The 25,828-nt window shown below is 36.7% G+C and overlaps 1 protein-coding gene across 1 annotated transcript in view; it reads right to left on the bottom strand.

Annotated features, from left to right (window-relative positions):
- The window catches only part of LOC150081811 (uncharacterized), a 108,558-nt gene that overhangs the window by 20,635 nt on the left and 62,095 nt on the right, over positions 1-25,828 (bottom strand). The window lies entirely within an intron of this gene.

The raw sequence follows: 25,828 nt of genomic DNA, 5'->3' as shown, positions 1-25,828 counted from the left end.
CACAATGACATCTTTAACGTTGATGAAACGGGATTCTTTTTTAAATTGCTACTGGATAAAACATATTTAAAGGAGAGAAATATAGTGGCAGAAAAAAAGGCCAAACAATGGATTACCATCACCTACAGCAAACATGTCTGGCAAAGAGAAACTTCCTTTTTTAATCATTGGGAAAGCCCAGAAGCCTCGATGCTTTAAAGGTTTGAAGCCATTACCAACTATGTATCAAGCAAACCAAAAGGCATGGATGACATCACAAATCTAAGAAGAATGGACTAGAGACTTGGATCACAGGATGAGTCTGAAAAGAATAGAAAAATTTTGCTGTTTGTGGATAACTGTAACCCTCATTGTCAAGTAAACAACCTATGTGCAATCACTGTTGAGTACCTATCACCAAACATAATGACAGTTCTTCAGCCACTTGATCAAAGTGTAATCCAGTGTTTTAAGAAAAACTACTGAAGGATGCAACTAAACAAAATTGTGCCATGTCTTGAAAGCAAAATTCAATGCAAAATCGACATCCTGCAGGCGATGTATTTATGTTTTTCAGCATGAGATGAAGTTGATGAAAAAGTGGTCACCAACTGCTTCATACATTCTGGATTTATTACCTTGAATGACGCAATGTATGAAGTTTCGCACGCTTTTTCCTCTATTAATTGTGAAGACCATTCGGATAATAAGGAAGAAATATTTGGGCATGTGCATCACCTAAACTTACAGGAAAACTTAAGCTTCAATGATTATGCAGAAGTGGATGTAGACATTGCATGTTTCAGGATATGCACAAATGAAGAGGAATGCATTGCAGATATAATGGAATCTTCTTAAATTTGTAGTGATGAAGTTGGGGAATCTACTGTGGTTGAACAAGAAGTTTCAGTGAAAGATGCTCATCAAGGATTATAACTTGTACATTTATTTTTTCAAGCACAGTCTAACTGCGAAAGTGAAATAACTGCTATCGCACACATTCATAATTCTCTTAAAATAGCTCTACCGTTGAAACAGCATGTTTTGGCAGATTATTTTAAAGTATGAAACAGTTCTCTTGTCAGGTCTTGATAGGTATGTAGCCTATGTAGTGAAATTTACAATTTAATGGTAACCTTATTGCGCTATATAATCAATGCAAAATTTACAATCATAATTTTCTTGTTTAAATACTGGAGTCAGTGGCGTAGCTACCATGTAGGCAGGCAAGGCAATTGCCTCCAGGCCCAGGCCCTTTAGGGGCCTGGCATCTTTCGCTGTCTCCTGTATTTTCCGTTTTCATTAATTCAGTAGGGGCCCGAACATGTTCTTTGCCTCCAGGCCCATAAAAGGGTAGCTACGCTACTGACTAGAGTAACACTGCAGTACATATGAATAACAGTATACTATATTGTATCCATAAAGTGCACACATGGACTTTTATGGACACACTGTATAGTTATGGAAAGGCATTTCTAATGCAAGTTTAAGAGATAACACACAGTAAATTTTCTGTTTATAATCCGGCACAACAACCAAGTCAGTAGAGTAGTGGCAAATGATGCAAGGAAGCAAACTTATACAGCATTAGCAAAAAAAAAAAAAAAAAAACACCACATCCTATTTTTTCATCCCCTTTAATAATTTAACTAATTCTTCCTTAAATTTATTCAAACTACCCACTTCCGCAATATCAGGTGGAAGTTAGTTCCAACAACCAATCACTTTCCAGCCGAAGGCAAATTTTTGCACACCTAGTTTGTGCAATTGTCAGTTCCCAAAGCAAAGACCACCATACATCAATTCTTTCTTCTTTCAATACAGCATTTGGTAGGTTGTTGTTGTTATTATTTGGTTTTTAGGAGCATTAGCAACTAAGGCCATATTGCTCCGGAGATATGCGGTGGTCATTCCCTGACCGTTCCGCATACTCTGTATTTAGTGGTCATGGGCTTGAACCCCGGTCTAATCAAGAAGCATGTGCTATGCACTGCTGTTCCTGCCCACCTGGCTATGGAGGAGCCCATTTGGTAGGTTCTCAACGCTAAAGTCACAGAACTGACACTGTAAAACATTTGTTTTTTTTTTAATGATGCTAATAAGTAATAGTAAATTGTGCAGAAAACCTTTAAAATCTGTGCACCATGTAATCACATGCAGCAATACAGCACTTTCTCACCAAACAAATGAACAGAATCTTCTCTTCTTGTTTTAGATTCTTTATAACCTTAGCTGAAGAAATACCTATGACTAAGTCAGAATCGTGCTTGATTTACAGTCAAATCACGTTAATACAAAGTTCAAGGGACCTAAATTTTTACGTTTTGTAATAACAAGGACATCCAAAAGTGTCAAAAATTTACTGATTTTTTTTTTTTTTTTTTGGTACACATTATATCTAAGAATAATAATAATAATAATAATATCAAAAATAAATGAAAAAATAAATCAATTTAAATTAATAAAATAAAATAAAAAATAAATAAAAACAAAAGCGTTTTCTAACAATACAGTAACAATACATTTTTTAAAGATTATTTTATTTGTAAGATAAACTAAAAGAAAAGCAATTAACAGAAAATGAAAATATTGTACAGTATATATTTTGATATATACAATACTTTTGTATCACAGTAAAAAGAATTACAATCAATTTATAAGAGGAGACATACAAACCATTAACTTTTTAATAAATCAATCTAATTTAAAAAAATAATCCAATGTTGTTTGCACAGTTTTTGTCCTATATGCATTTTTAACTACAGCACAGACATTATTAAATACGATAGTTGTTTCATTATCAATGTTACTGCAGGCCAACACATTTTCTATTATGCTTAATGCATTTTGGGCATGTTTTTTAGATGGTAATGTGTGTGCTCCTTCACTTTTGCTGTTGCTGGTAACAAAAACATCAACGTTTTGCTTGGTGCTCGGCACCTCTTTTGGTGCTGGCATTGCTATGGCAGCAACTTCACCATCCACCTTCACAAACCTCTTAAAATTCGCCAACAAAATCCATATGTGCTTTCAAATTCCTCCATTCCTCACTGTTGCTATAACATTCATCTGCTGGATCATGTTTTTCGATGACATTCTCTCCAAAGGCACTCTTTCTGAAGCAGTTTATTATTACACTTGATGCAATATTGTCCTGAGCAATAACAAGATTATGGATAGGATCCAGACATTCCAATTTGGCTGCAAATTGTTCCCTCCTATATTGTGCATCAAGTACCTTATCAGGCAGGCTCTATATGCTCTCTTGAGGTTATAAATAATGCCTTGATCCAGTGGCTGCATAAAATGGTGGTACTGGGAGGTAAAAACAACAGCCGTATATTTGTCAACTTAAGTATCTCGGCAGAATGTGCTGTACTACGATATAGAATCATCAAAATGTTCCTTTTATCTGAAGCCATTCTTCTGTTCCCTCCTATATTGTACTTGATCCACAATATAGGAGGGAACAATTTGCAGCCAAATTGGAATGTCTGGATCCTATCCATAATCTTGTTATTGCTTGGGACAATATTGCATCAAGTGTAATAATAAACTGCTTCAGAAAACTGAAATTTTGAACATAAGCCACGCACTTCTATTGGTCTCATAATCTCATGGAAGTTGGTTAACTTTTTCAAAACATCTTGGCTTGGAAAACTTACTAATCACAAGTGGGCACAGTTTTGTAATGCCATCCGAATTGCAGCATATCAGAACAGCGAGTCTTTTACTTAATTTTCCATCATGACAAGAGTCTTCGAATGGCAAATGTTTTGTTTGACAGCAAATTATAAAATAAAACCTGTCTCATCAAGGTTAAAAAAAATATCCTTTGCCTCATATTTTTTAAGAATGGACTGTACAGAACACAACCAATCTGTAGCCTTTTCTTTGTTGACTAATCTAGACTCACTGCAAACATTTTGCGAAACCAAGTTACTCCTGTCTAAATTTTTGGAGCCAGCCAGTGCTGCATTTGAAGTTGCTAATTCCATGTTGCTGAGCTAGATAATTTGCCTTTTCTTGCTGTTGTTATTTGGTTTTTAGGAACATTAGCAACTAAGGCCATATTGCTCCGGGAATATGCAGTGGTTATTCATTGACCTTTCCGCATCCTCTGTATTTGGTGGTGAGGGGCTCGAACCCCGGTCTAATCAAGAAGCGTGTGCTACACACTGCTGCTCCTTCCCACCTGGCTACGGAGGCGCCGCCTTTTCTTGCAAAATCGAGCCTGATATTGTCAAATTAGATCAGTGAAGACACCCTAAATACATTATGAAAAAGTAATGAGGGAATTTTTTTTTGAAAAATGCATGAAAAAAAAATGTTTTGGTTTTTGGTACAAGATTTTTAAACAAATTTTTTTTTTTTTAAATTGGCCACATACTGCATTTGTGCACAATTTCTATATCTCTAAGAATAATAAATTGTATGAAAAAATCTAAATTAAAGAAATAATATTCAATTGTTTTTTCACACTTATTTTAATGTTTTTAGAACAATAAGTACATTTTCTAATTTATATGCAGAAACTAAAATAATTCAAAATTTAAAAAAAATAATAATAATACAAAATTATATTGAAATTTTATTAATTTTAGGAAAAAATGCACATTACAATAAAAATATATTCTTAAAAAGAGAACAAAATATAAAACAATTAATGTGAATCATGTGCTTGATGCGATTTACAGTTAGTTTATATTTGGGCATATTTTAGAAGAACAAAACTGACTTCAGTCTTTCCCTTTTTTTTAGTTTTGATATTAATGAGCATAGAAAACCCGAGTTCACACAAGTAAGAAAATTGTATCAAAACTTTAAGTGCTCTGGCTGCTATGTTGGGATATTCCTTCTTAATTAATATCCAAAAGGATTCGAGGGAAATTTCAGAGTACTTTAATCGCAACGTACAGTCGTTGCAAATTTGTATCAATTTCTCTTCTTCTTTAAGGCTTAACTCCATTTTATTAGATGTCAATTCAACAAACAGATTTCGTATCCAGTCAAAACTGTCGATACATATATCAGGAAAATAATGACAAATCTATTCTTCTAGATTTGACTTCTTATATTTTTATTTTTTAACTTCTTTAGAAATTAACTTCTTTATATTTTTATTTTTTGTTGCAGCTGTCTTTGAAAATATTTCCATGTTGGCTTTGTTAACTTTAATTTTCCAAAATGTCCTTGTCTTTAAAAGTGGCAATTTATCAGATGATTTTTAAAATTTTCATCTCAGCCTTGCATACAGGATTTTACATTATTCAATTGTTTAAATATATGTTATAAAAGCAAATTTTGTACCCCAAAAATCATTTTTCAACAATTGACAAAATTCATGCTTGTTTTCTTGTTCAAAAAAGGGAGTAGTTCTACTTTTAATTCGTAAACACGACTCAATACTCGTCTTTGGACAGCCATCTGACATCAGTATGAAGAAGAAGGTTCAAATGCGCAGATCCAAGTTCTTCATACAGTTTTGCAAACAACCGTGATTTGAGAGGCCTGCTCTTAATATAATTAACCGCCTTAATTATTTCATTCAGGACAGTTAGTAATTCCTCTCCTAGTGTTTTTGCGATGTAAAAAACAATGAGTAGATATGATATTCTTATTTTCTTTTTTGGCTAGTGATAGAAAACCCTTTAATGACCCAACCATGGATGGTGCCCCATCTGTGCATATTCCCACACATGATTTCCATGATACATCTATAGATTTTAAATATTCATTCAAAACCTTAAAAACATCTTTACCTTTTGTGGTTTGTTCTAATTCTTTGCAACATAAAAATTGTTCTATTTTTTTTATCATTTTCAATAATACGAACAAGTGCCAGTAGTTGGGCTTTACCTCCAAAATCTGTAGATTCATCTACTTGTAATGCAAATATAGGAGATTCTTTAATTTTACAAAAAACAATTTTTTCAATATTATCTGACATTTTGCAAATACATCTGCAAACCATATCATTAGTCAAAGGAATTTTCTTTAATTCTTCTTCTATCCCAAACATTGCTTTACAAATTACTGCACAGGCGGGGAGAATTAGTTTCTCTCCAATATATGCGGTTTCATTTCTTTGACCATTATTTCTGCCACTAAATAATGGCTTCTTGTGCTTGCTCAGCAACTTTAAATTTTTTCATAAAACTAGTGCTTTGTTTTTCTTGCGATTTTAATAATCTTTTGAAGTAATCTGGTGTCTGATTAGAAAGGTTACTATGATTTGTAGTGAAATGTCGCGATAATTTGCTTGGATTCATAGCGCCATTTGATAATATTACTCCACAAACAATACGCATAGGATTAGATGCAAAACTATCACCACACCTGTAAACCCCATTTCTAAGTAACTGTCTTAATACATACGAGTTTTTTTCTTTTTTATAGTTTTTCTGCTGTTCTATGAAGTATCTTCGTTGTGTGACACTATTTCTTAATTCAAGTGTTCATTACTATCTTGATTTTTTCTCTTTTTAATAATAAAGTTTTCCATGGCCAATGTTTTAAAGTATTTGAAATAGAAATATTAACTAAAACTTTAACATGCAAAACACGCTCGACTATATGCACAGCTAGGCACACTGATATGCCAAAGGAGGAATGCAAGCTAAGGGCCAAGATCTGCTAAGCGAGTATGAGCATTCACAGCGGCATGTGCTGTTTCAAATACAGTGTACATGACGGACGGCTTGGCTTGCCTGTTCCATATATGTAGGTGTATGTACATAAACACTGCGATGCGGTCAGCAATTATTTCATGAAGACTTCTAATTTACACAGTTGCATGAAAATCAGTGACCTTTTGTAGAGATGGCCACGATGTAAGCCGATGATAAATTTGATGTCACGGCACCCACTTTGAGAATCACTGAATAAGATGCACGCACTCGTTGGTACCACTCGAAAAGTTCTGTTTGAAGCTCCTCGTGTTTTGCACCATGAATTCGTTTCCTGTTTTTTTTTTTTTTATTGCCGCTCAAGTGTGATGCACTACTTCATGTTTTTTTAGGTTTTTCAGTATTGTAGATAAAGTAGGTGGGATGTTGTATTCCTTTGCAACGTCTGTTTTACTTTGACATAGCCGAGTGGTTAGGAACAAGAGTGCATAACACGCGTTCCTTGAATGGACCAGGGTTCAAGCCCGTGACTACTAAATACGATAAATACTTGTATTGACGATTTAATGTAAACTCTACTGACTTGATTGTTGTGCCGGAGTATAAACAGAAAATTTATTTATTTATTTATTTGATTCATCCTATCAGCCTCTTGTATAATTTTCAGTTTAATTTCCAGGCTTAATTCCATCCATTTACGTTTTGTCACCATAACACTGCTAGATGAGATTTAATATAAACAAACTTAAAATTAATTTAATTTAAAGACAAGTTTCAAAAAAGACATCAGCTCAGATAAAGTGGTACAAAAAATAGATTATACTATAGTGTAGTAAAAGATTGAACTGGCATATCAATTGCATCTGACCTTAACACAGTGACTGCCAAGGCTTATTTGGGTAAACTGGTATCTGACGCCAATTTGAGTTAGGCATGTTAAATTATCTTCAAATAGGCTTCTGGGGTTGGGAAATATTCATATTCATGATAATTACACAATACACCAACCAATGCTATAAATAGTGTTATGTTTATTAAAATAATGTTGTAAATGAAATAAAATAAAATAAAATTCCAATAAAAACTGATAAAAAAACTAACTGTACAATATAATATGAATTTAAACTTTATTTACAATAAAACAATGTAGATGAAACACAGGATGATAAAAGTGCTAAAATACCGTAGCTTTCAGAGGCATCCACCTCCTTTTTTCAACAGTGAGGCTAATCATATGGCACATCCTTAAATATCAGCAGGCTCACGGTTCTCAGCACGTGGTTCCACAGGAGCATGGGCAGCGCTCTCCCCATGTGCACTGGAACCGAAAATGGCTCGGGAGCGTGCCAGGCGGAACCGCTCATCCCGTCCAAGAACCGCTGCCTCGAAGAGGGGATGAATGCAGATTCCCGTCTCTATTAATGGTATTGCTCTCAGAGGAACAAATCCGCAAGGTCTCGGACCACTTGCGGTCCCAAAATCGATGTGCCCGGTCGACGATAACTGCTTCGTCTGGGGAGATTTGATGGTGCTCCTCCCAAAAATGTTCTGCCACAGCAGATCTTCTATAATCCGCAGTCTTTAACGCTTTCATATGCTCCCCCAGGCGATCTTTGAACCGCCGTTTCATTTTAATAACATAACATTCCCCACAATCCGGGCATCTAATCTCATACACGACCCCACTTGTAAATTCCTTTGGTACGGGGTCCTTAACCTGTGACACAACTGTGTGCAACCTATGCCCTGGAAGCTGCACACAGCGTGTCTGGCAATCTTACAATACACGAGCTATGTGTTCAGTTAGGCCCAGATAGTAGGGAATGTATGCTGTGGCCACTGATGTGAATGGTTCTATTCGTTCGTGCTCACCTCGGATGTATTTGTCTATGATCTTCTGGGGGTAGCTGCATTTTCTGAGATCTGCTGTGACACGTTTGATTTCTTCTTTTTTATCCTCGGAGGTGCTGCAATGGGACCTAACCCTATCCAACAATGCCCTGATAACACTATTCTTGTGATGGTTAGTTTGCACCGTATTATAATGCGTATATTGGCCCCGGCACATGGGCTTTCTATATATATACACTAGTTTTTAGCCTAGGGCCTTCCCTATGCACCAACACATCAAGGAAAGGGAGGGTACCCTCTATTTCCACCTCCGAGGTAAACAATAAACGGGGAGAAGCTATTAAGGAAACTAAGCACTTCATCTTCTCTCCCCTTCTGAATAATTGTGAACGTATTGTTTCCATGCATGCATAGGGAAAGCCAACCCATCAAAAATCCTAGCTTCAAGCTCCTCCATAGCTAAATTTGCTATGATAGCACTAATAGGGGAACCCATTGCTGCACCATGAACCTGCTTGTACATTGTGTTTTGAAATACCATAGTGGTTCTTGAGAGCCATAGCTCTACCCCACTACAAATGTTCTCCAGGCTTAACGGAGTCCTATTATTTAGAGTGTCATCCTTCTCTAATGCTATGTGTGCACATCGGATCCCATGGTCAATAGGAATACATGTGAATAAGGATATCACATCGAATGATAACCTGGCCTCACCCTCTTCTATAGCCTGATCCCTTATGAATCGCATGAAGTCTCCACTATCCCTGATGGTGAAATCGGAACATCCAACTATAGGGGAAATTAGTCTGGCTAGAAACCTGGATAAATCATGTATATGACTGCCTATAAATGACAAAATCGGCCTAAACGGAACCCCTGCCTTATGAGTCTTTGGAAGTTATGGCCATCATGTGTTACAGTTCATCCGAGAATTTCAGAAGTGCAGTGTAGGAGAAGCCAAGCAGAGACATTTGAGGTTTACACATCGTTGCAAAGCATATGGGATTGTACCCCACGGATTTCGTGTCAAGTTGCCCTTTGAAGATGATCGTTTGTTAATTGCTGCCAAGTGGTACCAGAAGAAAGTATTGAACATTTGGATCAGAAAACTACACAGTGGTTTGAGCTATACTAGAAGACGCAAAGGTTTGTTTTTGAAAAATATATGTTTTTGCTTATATTTCTCAAAATATTTCTGATAATAAGCAAAAAATGTGCCCCGGCACATTTTTTGCTTATTATGAGGGTATTGTCAGCCAAAGCAGCCCAAATTTCAGATAACTACAGACAAAGGCAAATGGGCAAGTTCAACAGATTAATGGAGGAGGCTGCGGCCGAGCATAATTCTAGAAGTGGTAATGTTACTAGTAACTTTATATATTATATAATCTGAGTAGCAAACAATTAACAAAGGAACAAGAGGGAGTGTTAAGTTTAGGTACAAAGTTTGCGATGATCGCTCCTAATCCACCAATTGCAGAAGTAGCTATGGGTATTAAAAGGGTGGTAAGTAAATTACCCGAGTTCGTGGCCAATGAAATCTGCCTAAGAACCTCAGCCATCTTGAGTCAGGCTAGGGCAGCTCCCTACAACCTCAGCATTAGCCAGAAGAAAGCGCTTAAGGAGCTTAGACAAGATGATAGTATCGTGGTCTTGCCCGCAGATAAAGGTAGGTCAACGGTGATTCTTGATAAAGAAGAGTATAATAGTAAAGTTTTAGAACTTTTGAATGATAGAGCAACATACAAGGTTACTTGTAGGAATCCGCTGGTGGGTTTGGAATGTCAGATAAACAAGATTATACAAGTTTGGCTAAAGGCTGAAAAGATTTCCAAAGATGTATATTGGACATTGCATGCAACAGGTTGCCGATTACCTAGGTTTTACAGCCTTCATAAGGCGGGGGTTCCACTTAGGCCGATTGTGTCATTTATAGGCAGTCCTACACATGCTTTGTCCAGGTTTCTAGCCAGACTGATTTCCCCTATAGTTGGACGTTCCGATTTCACCATCAGGGATAGTGCAGACTTCGTGTGATTCATAAGGGATCAGGCTATAGAAGAGGGCGAGGCCATGGTATCATTTGATGTGATATCCTTATTCATGTGTATTCCTAGTTCACACATGGTATTAGAGAAGGATGACACTCTAAATAATAGGACTCCTTAAGCATGGAGGACATTTGTAGTGGGGTAGAGCTATGTCTCTCAAGAACCACTATGGTATTTCAAAACACAATGTACAAGCAGGTTCATGGTGCGGCAATGGGTTCCCCTATTAGTGCTATCATAGCAAATTTAGCTATGGAGGAGCTTGAATCCAGGATTTTTGATGGGTTGGCTTTCCTCATGTGCGCATGGAAACGATACATTCACAATTATTCGGAAGGAGAGAAGATGAAGTGCTTAGTTTCCTTAATAGCTTCCCCCCGTTTATTCAGTTTACCTCAGAGGTGGAAATAGAGGGTACCCTCCCTTTCCTTGATGTGTTGGTGCATAGGGAAGGCCCTAGGCTAAAAACTAGTGTATATAGAAAGCCCATGTGCCAGGGACAATATACACATTATAATACAGCACAAACTAACCATCACAAGAATAGTGTTATCAGGGCATTGTTGGATAGGGCTGGGTCCCATTGCAGCACCTCCGAGGATAAAAAAGAAGAAATCAAATGTGTCACAACGGATTTCAGAAAATGCGGCTACCCCAGAAGATCATAGACAAATACATCCGAGGTGAGCACGAACGAATAGAACCATTCACACCAATGGCCACTGCATACATTCCCTACTATCTGGGCCTAACTGAACGCATAGCTCGTGTATTGTAAGATTGCCAGACACGCTGTGTGCAGCTTCCAGGGCGTAGGTTGCACACAGTTGTGTCACAGGTTAAGGACCCCCCGTACCAAAGGAATTTACAAGTGGGGTCGTGTATGAGATTAGATGCCCGGATTGTGGGGAATGTTATGTTGGTGAAATGAAACGGCGGTTCAAAGATCGTCTGGGGGAGCATATGAATGCGTTAAAGACCGCGGATTATAGAAGATCTGCTCCCAAAAAACCATTTTTGGGAGGAGCACCATCAAATCTCCCCAGACGAAGCAGTTATCGTCGACTGGGCACATACATTTTGAGACCACAAGTGGTCGAGAGCTTGCAGATTTGTTCCTCTGAGAGCAATACCATCAACAGAGAGAGGGGAATCTGCATTCATCCCCTCTTCCAGGCAGTGGTTCTTGGACGGGATGAGCGGTTCCGCCTGGCACGCTCCCGAGCCATTTCTGGTTCCAGTGCACATGAGGAGAGTGCTGCCCATGCTCCTGTGGAACCATGTGCTGAGAACCGTGAGCCTGCTGATATTTAAGGATGTGCCGTACAATAAGCCTCACTGTTGAAAAAGGAGGCGGTTGCCTCTGAAAGCTACAGTATTTTAGCGCTTTTATCATCCTGTGTTTCATCTACATTGTTTTATTGTAAATAATTCTTTGCAGTTTAAATTCATATTATATTGTACAGTTAGTTTTATCAGAATTTTATTTTATTTTATTTCATTTACAACATTATTTTGATAAACATAACACTATTTATAACATCGGTTGATGTATTGTGTAATTATTATGAACATGTTAAATTATTCAAAACCCAAATTATAATATATATTCATCACCAAAGCTCATAAAAAAAGCTTATTTTTGTAAAAAAATCGTGAATTATCTTGTAGTTGGCATATGTAATAGAAAATTCTTTGGTGAAGTCAACTACGAGTTAACTCGATTAAATCAGATGTGTTGTAACTTGCAGAATTCTCTGTATATGAATCTGTGCTGTGCGTAAATCCGCTGCAGTGACACAGACTTTGCTGTGTATGTTGTATTTAGTACTTTGTTATGTACTAAAAAGAACCTAAACATGGATAAGAAGAGACCACTGATCGAAGAAGGGCTCGAGCTCTATGCTAATATGAGCGATTCGGAATTTGAGGAGCTTTTTGACGAGTTGTACAGTCCTGGTTCATAGATCAATTGGATCAAATGCTCTTGTATTATTCAGCATTAAGAAAAACTAAGATATGTCCGAAAAAAAAAACCGCATTACATATTATAGAAATATATATGCATAACGCATACACCCTTTTCTGTCATGCTACAGGTTTCTCTGAATTTCAGACATTTTATGGTGGAACCCATAACTATACAGAAAAGTTACATTGAATCTTTGATTGGAGAAAAAAAAAAAAATTCTAAACGTTCCAAAAGAGATTAGGTCTGAACATAAAATTCATTATTTAGAATTTCAGTTGGCTATACCACCAACTGAAAAAAAAACCATGCCCGACTAAGCCATGTTTGAGTATGTACGAGAAATAAAAAACGCCACAGAACATGCTATCAATTGTCTAGTGCGCTAAGAGAAGCTAGCTCTTTATGTGAAGAAAATATTTCTTTTTGTTAGGAATGAAAAATCAACTGTGGTTGATTTTTCATTCCTATCCCAGAAGCCAACTATCCATCAGTTGCACATATTTGCTACGAATATACTTGTAGCTGCGCCTGAAAGGCAAGTCATACCAGTCCGAGTTAACTCGTAGTCGGCATTCAACGTATTAATCCCGTGAAGAGTGAGAGAGTGTAACCATGCAAATTTCTTTATTGAAGTTAGAAAAGGGGACCACAAATGGCTAGTTCTTTTTCTTGAGTTCATCATTTTGTCTTCTTTCAAAACTTTTGTTTCATGAACTGATTTGAACACGAATCAGTGCCACTTATCAGCAATCGCTCATTATACTTTTCAATTTCATAAATCTCAAAAGTGCTCATGTGACTTTTCTCACCACTTCTAACATTTTCTTTAAATGGACTTATTAAAGATTGACACTGTTTTACCAGTCTAGTAATACATTTAACCAAAGATGCCTAATATGCACATACATGCTTCAAAATCTTTTTAAAATTTATCTTTCATCCACTTTCACATGAAGGCATGTAGTCCTTTTTATGGCACACAAATTAATAAGATAACATGGATAGTGCTAAATTTCCTCTTTTAATACTCTTGCTACTCCAGTTATTAAGCCTATCATAACAAGCGTAATATCAACACCAAGTGCCAGACAGTTTTTTAAAGGAATCCATGCTTTCAGGTTGTTTTGGTTTGTATTTAACTTTTGACAATACTAGAAATGCAAGCTGGAGCTGTCATTCTGCACGTTTTTTTTTAATTTGAAACAAATATATTTTTTATAGTATTTTGATTCATCTTTATATTAATTAAATCTTTACTGCTGTCTAAAGTGAGGGAGAGTACCACCTCATATCCTTTGCACTGTTCTAGAAATAAAAAACCCACAGAACAAAATTTACTTGTTGGCTCAAGGTAAGCTTTTCTCATTTTACCCTGGGGGCTCACATCTGGTGAGTATGGGCTTGGCAAACCCAGGGTCCTGAGCTGGATATCATCATTCTTCTCTTTCTTGGTGATGCCTTTCTACTTCTCTCTCCCTCTCTCTCTCTCTCACACGCACGCGCGCACACACACACAGGGGGCAACTCGGGAATTTTTTTTTTTTTTGGCTGGTGCAGCATAAGCCTCAGGCTTCCTTGTACCATATGGCTAATAATAATAATAATAATAATATTAATCATTTATTATGGCCATATTTGTGTCTCTAGATTTTTTAATTACCTACAATATAGCTGTTCAATGTTTCATTAAGTAAAACAGATATGCATATACTGTATTAAAGGTATATGAACAAAGCTATGGAGAATTTCTTTCACAATTGCAACTTTCATTTGATGATTAAGAGTACAAGCAGCCATTCAGAAAACTGACTTCTCTCCTACCTTCAAGTTTGCCGAATAAATTGTTTGGCACTGCATTACATATAGAAAGATTATTATCCAACCTCTGCATCCTGAATAAAATATATTATAATGTGTTTTCTTTTCTGAAGTGATGACTGTTTTTTTTTGCATTGATTTCAAGGTAATTGAAGTGTTCCAATAGCTGTGGGACACTTTCCCATGGCTACCACAGCAGTGGGAAAGTGTTTGGTGTTGATCACGAAAAGGGAAGGGGAGGAGAAGAGATATCTGAAAAACTTCACTTTTATTCTAAAAATGTATGAAAATTATCTTGTAAGAAACATCCCATGCATTATTTTTCTTTTCTTTTTTTTTTTTAAATGATCTATTACTGGAAAGATTTTATAGGTGACTGCATTGTTCTCATTTCCAAATTTTGATCAATAGCCCAGGGATAAAAGAATAAAATAATGTAATTAATAAAAATATGTTAACCATGTATAAAAACTATCAAAAAGTAGATCACAGTGACAATGCATTCTCTCTTGTGCCTGAATTTTGACATTTCATGCTTGATTACATTTATTGTCCGAAAACTGGCAATCTTCTGGTTATGAGGTTGTTGGATTTTTAATGTTACACATGTAATAAATAAAATAAAATAGCTAAAATGTGAATAGACCATGTGGAAATGAACACAGCCCCTGTGTACAATATGCCCATTTATAAAAACTTTCCATATACCAAAATAGTATCAATAAAGTAAAACTGTTGCATCTCTTGTAAAATTAAAGTACTAGCAGAGAAACAACATGGTGTAGTAGAACTAGAGATCTCACATAAATTATAAATCAATCCCCACCCCCATAGAAATGTAGAGTTTTCCTTGTAATAGTAAATGGAAGAACCCTATGTAATTTTTTATATGTCAGCCAATTAATTTATAATTCCACTAATTTAGAAATCTGCTAAATAATTTAAGACCAACTAGTACCCTATTCAAAAAATTTACCCATATTTTTATAGTAACTTCCAAACCAATGTACCATTTTTTTTTTTATGCACAGCAAGCTCAACCTTAAGTGTCAAGCCATATTTGATCAACTGACCTGTAGTTCAAAATATTATTGATTCAACTGTTTATGGCAATGCTGATAGCACTGTTCACAGAGAAGATAATGAAACCAATGTGAAATTTACTGCTTACCACTTTAGATTTGAATTTTTTTTTGCTAAAATTAGGTGACCAACACGTGAACAAATCCACATTACAGGAACTCCCCGACTTACATAATACTCAACTTATGGAATTTCGGCTTTACGTAGGTTTCTGCCGGCTGGTGCAAACTTCAAAAAAATCGTGGAATCATATTTTGTGTCCCGTAGGAATAAATGGAGGTATTGTGAAAATATTGTGATGTCGATAACACTTCTTCTTTTTTTTTTTTTTTTTTTTGTAATTCGTTCCAAGTGCTTCGAAGTTGAAAATTTTGCTATATTACTAAGCTATTTATCTCTCTAAAAGGTCATATTTATAATGGAAATTGCACTACCCTTTTATTGTTATCATATGTTCCTGTAATAAGAATCAATTTTGAATGCCTTTGTGATATTTTTCTAAAACACATTTCTGGAGGTCACTGCCATAAAACAAAGTAGGAAAGCCCTAGGAAACTCGACCTCATTGCATTTGCGATAATACCGATAACTGTAATTGTGTGGGTTTTTACGCTATTAAGGTGAAATGTGTTTTTCTTCACTGAAATCTTTAATCATATAAAAAAAACAAATTTTCAGAAACTTCTCTTTATTCCTATTTATGTATTACAATGATGAAGGGAAAGCGACCAACGAAAAGTGCAAGTGATGATAGTGCCAGGAAACGAAACAAAATTGATTTAGAAATGAAGATGAAAATGATTAAGAAGTACGAAGCAGGACAAAGTTTGTCATCCATTGCAAGGGAATTTAGGTCTCACTGCTTCAACAGTGAATACAATTTTAAAGGACAGTGCGGGTATAAAAGAACATGTTAAAGGATCAACGCACTTAAGATCAACAGTGATCACAAAACAGCATTCAGGTGCTATATTGAAGATGGAACAGCTGTTAATTATATGGATGGAAAATCAGATTCACAAGTAAGAATTCAAACCTGATTCTAATGACCATTCAAGTAAAAGCAACAAGTATTTATAAAGATATTAAAGATAAGTATGGTGAACCCCAACCCAAGTTCACGGCAAGCAAAGGGTGGTTTAATAGTTCAAGCATCGCACTGGTTTCCACAACATTAAAGTATGTGGTGAAGTCGCCAATGCCAATTCTGCAGCTGCAGAGAAATTTTGTGATGTGTTGGAAAAAATAATTCATGAAGGCGGCTATTCAATGCAGCAAATTTTTAACGTTGACGAGACTGCTCTGTATTGGAAAAAAATTCTGGACCGAACATACATTATCAAAGAGGAAAAGACAATGCCAGGTTTCAAGGCTTCAAAAGATAGGGCCACACCTTGCTTGGGACTAATACAGTGAGAGATTACAGATTAAAACCATTGCTTGTGTACCATTCTGGAAATCCTCGTGTATTTAAGGGCATGAATAAAGCCACCCTATCCGTGCATTTCCGATCGAACCAGAGAATACTGATAACAATATTTCTCTTTGAGGACTGGTTTAAATGCTGCTCCATTCCCGAGGCTGAAAAACATTGTAAAGATAACGATGTTCCTTCCTTTCAAGATTTTAGTTCTATTAGATAATGCTCCTGGACATCCTGTGCATCTAGGTGATTTCAATTCAAATGTGAGAGTTATATTTCTTCCACCAAACATGACTTCACTCATCCAACCTATGGATCACGGTGTTATTTTGAATTTAACAACATGCTATTTACACACAACATTTGCTCAGGCATTGTCTGCAGCAGACGATGAGAAAAATTTTATGTTAAGAGACTTTTGGAAATCTTACAATATTTACTACGCCATCTTAAACATTAATAAGGCATGGGCCCAAATTACTAAAAGTTGTTTAAATGGCGCATGGAAGTAAATATGCCCACGGCATATAAAAGGCTTCGAAGGATTTGAAAAAGACGAATCACATGAACAGGTTACAGACAAGATTGCAAAGGTTGCAGAGCTACTTCAGTTGGAGGTTGATGTCAAAGATGTGGTGGAGTTAATAGAGGAAGAAGAGAAGGAATTATCTAACAAAGAACTTATTGACTTGCAGGCAGCAATAGTGAAAGAAGAAAATGCTGACAAAGTTCAAGATAAACCAAATGAGGAGCCGAGACACTTCATCACCAGAGATGGCAATAGCATTTCATGAAACTGCATCAGCAATGGCAAGGTTCGAAAGATGAATCCTGACAGCAAACGATTCTTAAAAGTTCACAGAGGGGTGTGTGTGTGGTATGTGTGTTTATTGGCGCATTAGCTGCTATGGCTATAGTGCACCTATTCATAGCAATAATAAAAAATAATCCAGTTTAAATTAGTTTCAATTCTGAAGCCTATTTTCACAGAGGGGTGAATGATATGCTTGCTTGCTACAAAGAAATCTACGATGAAAAGAAAAAAGCCAGTGTCCAGTCATCCATTAATATGTTCTTTCATAAGTTTGAGTGGCCGACCCCTTCTAAATCTGCACAGCCCTCAACCTCTGCAGCAGCATACTTATCAGCTGAAGATGTCAATTCTGGCAACGATGCTTGAGAGGTAAAACTTACTGATGGTTATGCCTGTCTCCTCTCTTTTTTGTAATTTTTCCTGCGCATGAGATAAAAAATTGAATAAATACAATAAATAATTCTTATTACATGTTCGTCGAACATTTATTTTTTGATTCAGTCAATTCAGCAAGCACAGTTGCGAATGCTGCAAAAGCATGGGGGGAAATTCCAACTTACATAAAATCTGACTTATGTAGCATTCTGCGGAAAGCAACCCTCTCTTTTTTTTGTAATTTTTCCTGCGCATGAGATAAAAAATTGAATAATTCTATTTACATGTTCATCGAACATTTCGTTTCTTATTCAATCAATTCAGCAAAAACAGTTGTGAGTGCTGCACAAGCATGGGGGAAACTCCGACTTGCGTAGCATTCCGCGGAACGAAATCCTTATGTAAGTCAGGGAGTTCCTGTATTCTGAAATGCTGTAACCTAATAATATACCTGTGTACCTTTTTTTTTCTTTCATAAGTTAGATTGCCAAGTCTGATTACTTCTAAACTAAATCTCTCTCTCTCTCTCTCTCTCTCTCTCATATTTGGATGCTCCTTGGTTTATGTTATTCTGCAAGTCTAAATAAACAGTGAAGACAGACTGCTGCTTTTGTAGGTACTCTTATTTTTCTAAATATGGAGGGTAAACGGCTTTTTCTAACCACTCAAAACCTGAACATTATAACATCATCAAGGAAGCTGTACATCTGAACGGAATTATTCAGATTTCATTTATAATGATGCAGATAAAGATTAGCTAAATAGGAATTGCTTGCATCCATAGAAATAGTATTTGTCATATAGTGCAAGGAAGTCAAGGCTTTTGCTGCACTGACAAAAAAAAAAAAAACCAAACTAAGTAGATAAAAAAACAAATTATATGATTTTCTCATCATACAGGTAAGTATCCAGAATTTATTCAAACAGTCAGCCTCAACTTCCTGCGAGGGCAACTTGTTCCAGCTATCAACAACTCGCCGGCTAAAAGAAAACTTCCTACAATCGAATCTACACCTCAAGCCCTGTAATTTGAATTTATGACCCCCTAGTTCTGGAATTCTTTGGAACAGTGAGAATTCCACCTTCATTCATTTTACTAATCCCTCTCAATCAGGTCACCTCTGAGGTGCCTAGTTGCCAAGCTCTGTAGCCCACATAATCGAAGTCTTTCCTCATATGGTCATCATTCTGCTGATCTCACCATTCAAGTTGCTCATCTTTGGACCTTTTCAAGAAGCTCGATGTCTTTTTTATCAGATGAAGTCGCCATACTTGAACACAGTATTCCAAATGTGGCCTTACAATTCCCTTATATAGTCGGATTATGACCTCCCCATCTTTACAGGATAGTGTTTGATAAATCATCAATAGGACAACACGGGCTTTTCTGGCTGCCTGTTTTTACACTGTTCAGAAAACTTCATATCTGCCTGTACTGTAACTCCCAGATACCTTTCCTCCTCCACTGTTTTTAATTCAACCCCACCAAGTGTATGACCTTGCATTTAGCAGCATTAAAATGTAGTTGCCACTTCTCTGACCATCTTTGAAGTCTGTTCAAGTCATCCTGAACGAGTGCTGCTTGACACTGATCACAAACAACGCTGCCAATCTTCAAGTCATCTGCAAATTTTGACATTGCACCTTCTATCCCTTTGTCATTTATGAAAATGAAAAACAACAGTGGTCAAAGAACCGATCCTCGAGAGGATCACACTCCTGACATTACACCAATCTGAAGAGTATCCATTAATCACAACCCTCCACCTACAGGCACCCAGCAATTCATCGTAGAATCTTACCAGTGATCCAAACCTTTTCAAGCCTATACAATGCTTTGCTAAAATCCAAATAAACTATATCAAAATTATTCTCTAAATCCAGCTCATGAGTAACTGTGTTATACAATGCTGTATAAGTTTGCTTTCTTGCATCATATGACGCTACTAATGCTATCGCTAAAGTAGCCTAATAAGTTAGTTAAGCATGATTTACTCTTAACAAAGCCATGCTGTGTGTCTTCAGAATGCCATATCTATCTCTAAACGTCGCTGGATTGTGCTCTTAATCATTGCTTCTAAAATTTTTCCTACCACTAAAGTCAGACTAACCGGTCTGTAGTTACCAACTTCACTACTAGAGCCACTTTTATGTATTGGCGATACATTGGCACTTCTCCAATCCAAGGAATCTCCCGAGTCCAAAGATGCCCTCATAATTAACCTCAATGGTTCAGTACACTCCTTGAGCTCTTCCTCAAAACTACAGGGTATATGCCATCAACTCCAGGAGCCTTACTTCCTTTATGCTCAAAAGTTTTTATAATAAACAGTCATCTGTAATTATGACATCACTAATTTCATATGGCTCAGCCTCTCTCACACAGCTTCTTTTCAGCATGAAGTCTTTTGTCAGTAAAGACAGATGCAAAGTACCTGTTCAATTCATTCACAATGTCAGCTGGGTTGTCTAAGACTTTCCCACACCCAGTGCACAAGGGTCCAATCTGATTAGTTTTTTTATTCCTTGTATTGACACATGAAAAATTCCTTGTCCCCCATCCTTTTCTCTCTTAGCCAATGCTTTCTCATATGCAGCCTTGGCCTCCCTAACCTTATTTGTGGTAGTATTAGAGAGGCCAAGGCTGCATATGCATCCTGTTGTAGGCTTCAGTACTTTTCATCACTCTGTAACTGTCTCAAGCTATCTTTTTCTGCTCTATTTGACCAGCCAGCTCTGCAGTCATCCATTTTGGCATCCTCCTCCTACAATATTTTCTTAAAGGTATATGTTCATTCATGGCTTCTGTAATTTTTTCTTTAAAAGTATTCCATAATTCAAATGTATTCGCATTCCCTCGGCAACCCTCCAGTTCACAAATATCATATAGCACCACCTTAAACTGTCAAAGTCCGCTCTTCTGAAGTTAAAACCAACCCTTTACCTTTAACTCCTCCATCTAATTCCATAGCATTATGTAAATCTGATTCCTGAAGAAAAAAGAGTGTTAGCTGGTCATTTCAGTATTTTTTATTACAATACAATTCTTTGTAAAATTCATCACAATAGTTATTGAAAAAATATTTTTACATAAGAGACACTGGCAAAGAGGTTTTTGGTCATATGTATTAGCATAGTTTGTTTTGCCATAATCTCTTTTAAGGGATCAAATAGCATGGCATTGTTAAGAATGACTTTAGGACTGTCAATATTACCCATTATCATTTTCAACAGGAACTTGCCACTTATTAAAGCTAGTTTTACCTATGATAAACCTAAATGTGACTGGCTTTTTACTGATATTAAGCACTGTTATCCACCATCTTATAGTATTGCTATTATAAAAAAACTTCTATTTGGATATACTCTGAACAGACTGCATTCAAGTAGATTTTTTTTTTTTTTTGTATATGATGCTGAAATTACTAGCTGGCTTTTCTGTTTTTGTTATTTATAAAATCATCATATAAGCTTTTTGACTGTTATTTCAACAATTTCAAAAATTTGTACAGTCGGTCCTCGTATAACACGTGCTTACATTACACGAATTCGATTATACACGATTTATAAATAGGGGAACGTTATCTTATATAACACGAACCGAATTCGCTTATGCACGATTCGCCTTTGTGTTTACAAGAAATGGCAGTCGAACGCAGAATCACTCCAACCGAAAGCAACACGATAGGAATGAAGAGAAGATTCTGAAAATGTATTTGTGTTTTATATCAGTGAAGGGGAAACACATTTCACCATAATAACGTAAAAACCAACACAATTCCAGCTATCGGTATAATCGCAAATGCAATTAGATGGAGTTTACTACCAGTTTATAACAGATTCCATTAGCAGAAACGCAACTGAAAATTGTTTTTATTGTTTTATGGTAGTAACCCCAGAAATGTGCTTTAGTAAAATGTGAGGTGTTAATAGTGTATCTTGGCCTTTATGGTGTTGTTTATTCAGTTGCTATACGCGCGCAGCTTTGTTTATGTGTATTAAGCGTGCCTCCTCGTTTTGTAATTGTGCTTTATTCCCTAAAAATTAGTAAAATACTTAAAAGGTGTGAAAAGGAAGCGTCCTGGCGAAGACACTGCAGATTCAGAGAGAGAAAAAAAAAAGCAATAACGATAAACAGAGGTGGACTGGATCAAAAATTCTTACCCCGGAAAATTTATAGTGGCCTCATACTATGGTTTATGGCCAAAATCACACCGGCCTTCAGCCCACCGGGATTTCCCGGGTAAGGCTTATGGCCAGTCCGCCTCTGTCGATAGAGAAAAAAATATGAAATTGTGAAACGCTTTGAGCGAAATGAAAGACCATGTGATATTGCACGTGCTACAGACCTAAATGAGGCAACGCCGAGAATTACAAAGAATGCAGAGAAAATAAAAACAACTTTGATAGCAGGAACAACTCAAAGTGTAATTAAAATCCATTAGATTAGGACACAAGAATTGGAAGAGATGGAACGGCTGTCATCTGTTTGGATAGAAAATCAAATAAAAAACAAGTTTGCTTACGATAGAAGCAAAAGCATTAGCAATATTTTATTACATAATAGTCGTAATAAAATACGTAAGCATTTTATTACGACTTACGTATTATAAAATACGTAAGTATTTTATTACGACTATTTTATTTAATATAATAAATTTTTTACGAATAAAATACGTATTTTATTTGTAAAAAATACTTTTTTAGTATTAAAAAATACTAAAAATACTTTATTATAATATAATAAATAATATTTATTTTTTATTATTTATTATAATAAAAAATATTATATTTTTTATTACGTATTTTAATCATTATAAAATACGTAAGTATTTTATAACGATTAAAATTACCGGATTATTTATTGTGTTTGATAATGTTTTGGTTCCAAATGTGTGTTCAATCTTGGGTGGTCGGCACATAACCCCACTTTTCCCATAGGGCCTGTTGTTTATATTGCACCATTTTGCATTGCACGAGGGTTTCTAGGAACACAACTATCATGCTATAAGAGGACAGACTGTATATTGTTAATATAATCTTGAGATTATATTAACAATATAACCATGTTAACGGAACAAATTCCGTTAACATGGAGGAAAGCCATTATCGTACCGATCCACAAGAAAGGTGATAACCAGGACTGCAAGAACTACCGTGGCATCAGCCTCCTTTCCATCATCGGAAAGGTCTTTATGAAGATCATCCAGTCAAGACTGCAAAAACATCGCGAGCAAACCAGTCGAGAAGAACAGGCAGGATTTAGACCCGGGCGAGGATGCTGTGATCAAATCTTTGCCATTCGTCAGCTGATGGAGGAGAGGATCCGGTGTGGACAGCGAACCGTCATTGTTTTCATTGACTTTAAGTCTGCTTTCGACTGTGTCCACCGGCCTGCCTTATGGAAACTACTAGAGGTTGAACATGTACCTCGAAAAGTCATCACACTCCTCCAAACTGCATACAACGGTTTAACCAGCCAGGTGCGCATCCAGAACGATTTATCTGAGGAATTTACCATCCAAACTGGAGTCCGCCAAGGGGATGTAGCCTCCCCGTTGCTTTTCAACATCGTGGTCGACGCCATTATGAGGCAAGCATTCAGAAACAGACAGGGCATACAATATGACAAGGATCACTATGTGACTGACCTGATGTTTGCTGATGATAGTGCTATCCTTGCCGGTAACGACGCTGAAGTCACGGACATCCTCTACGACATTGCCCGCATTGCCCGGCCATACGGTTTGAAGATCAATGCTGATAAGACAAAGGCCCTGACAACAGATGGGTCGCAAGCCACCATCTATCTCGAAGGCGTCCAGATCGAGCAAGTGCAGGACTTTAAATACCTTGGGTCGCTGGTCCAGGAGAAGAAAGTTGCATCCACCATGGAAATCCACAGCAGAATTGGACAGGCGGCCACTGCGTTCGCCTCGCTCAAATGGTGTCTATGGAAGAGGACCAACATTTCCACAAAGACTAAAATCCGACTCTTCCAGACTTTGATCCTGCTCATTCTTCTTTACGGATCGGAAACATGGATTTGTCTCAAGTTAGATTTGAACAAACTTGAGGTATTCCAAATGCGATGCCTGCGTCAGATCTTGGGCATCTCTCTTCGCGACCACATCACTAATGATACCATCCGCGCCAGATGCCAACAGCAACCAACCATTGCCGACCAAATCCAGAAGCGAAGGCTCAGATGGTTTGGCCACGTATGTAGAATGGGCACGAACAGAATACCATCTACACTCCTTTGGAGACAACGACCCACCCAATGGAGCATCCAACGGACCGCGTCTAGGAAAACGTGGGCCGAGCAAGTGGAAGATGACTTGAAGAGCCGACGTCTCGACCTTAACCAGGCCAGGACTGAAGCCATGGATCGTAAGGTATGGAAGAACATCACAGAGCAAGTCCGAAACCCTGCGGCACCTACAGCAGCATACTGGTTGCGTGGCCAACCGCCTCCCCCAGCTGCCAGCTAAGGACCAAAGAAGAAGAAGAAGAGAATCTTGAGATGAAATCCTGATATATAACTGATCAATCATACATTGAATGCCTCCACAGATAATGTTACATTTGTAAGCAATTTTTTTTTATGCAGAATTGAAAGAGATATCAATGTTTACTGATGTTATCCAACTTATAAATATTATTTAGCCTGAATTTAAAACCTAGTTTCACAGCTTCCCTTAACTTCTTGAATATAAAAATAACTCTAGGTTTCTGTAACCCAATGCTTTCCAAACTTTTTATGCCAAAAAATTATGTGCATATCAAATATAATTCAACACCTCCTGTCCCCTTTCTTCCTTATCTTTAAGTTGATGATGAATGCAATGGCAAGATGTAAATGGGGAGAGAGAGCTTCTGATGAATGAAATAAATGAAGTGAAACATGTAATGAACATTTCCCACTTCTCCTCAGATTTAGACTGTGCAACATAACATTTATGCTGACCTAGTTTTATGGGAACAAATCACAAAACTGCTGTTATCAAGGAAAGCATTAAATTCAGTTTGAATTAACAAAGAAGTTTAAAGTATTATTTGTATAGAGGTTTCGATGGGAGGATCGTCAGGGTTAGAAATAGCAAGAAATTCAACTTAATAATGTTTGACTACTTAGAGTCTACCATATATGAATTTTAAAATTTAGCTTTGAAATTGCATCTAATCAGAATGCTGTATTTGCACTGAACACAAGGTCTTCATGCTGACTATACTTCACAACTGCAAGTAATGTCACCATTACTGTGTGAGAGTAACCAATTTACGCAATTGATAAACATATCATCACACAGCAGACAATCTATTTCAAAGATTAAGGGCAGGCAGCATGTCAGTTTTAAAGACTAAGCCTACCTGTAATGCATAATTAATTGCTAATTTTAACAATTTATTTAACTAACGCTACCTGACTGGTAAATGCATATTATAGATAGAGTGGATTTTATTTCATAATTTATCACTGTAACACTGATCATTTATCAATACTTGAGAATTGCTTTCATCAAGGTTAAATTACAGAAGTCAGCACTGATTCTCTGGACAGTCGTAACAGAAACTCCAATTAATTCACTCACACTGCTTGCAACTATTAATCAACTCTCCAGTACCTTCAGCATAAAGTTTAGAATACAAGTAGTGCAACCTCATTTTTCCTCTCCTGTAGATTCCGTAAAAATGTGCACCTTTAGACATTTTCACAAAGCATAATTCTTAGCTTTAATGAGAAATTTTTTTGCCACTTTGTTAATAGTTCAAATTGATCAGCAGTAGCATGCAACTGTTTCGAAGTCAAAGCTTTCAAATTCTTTTTGT

Source organism: Mastigoproctus giganteus, chromosome 8 (assembly GCF_048544385.1).
Source record: "Mastigoproctus giganteus isolate SK-2022 chromosome 8, ASM4854438v1, whole genome shotgun sequence".
NCBI classification, from domain to species: Eukaryota; Metazoa; Arthropoda; class Arachnida; order Uropygi; family Thelyphonidae; genus Mastigoproctus; species Mastigoproctus giganteus.
Note: the sequence above shows the minus strand (reverse complement) of the source record. Positions and strands in the feature narration are given on the sequence as shown.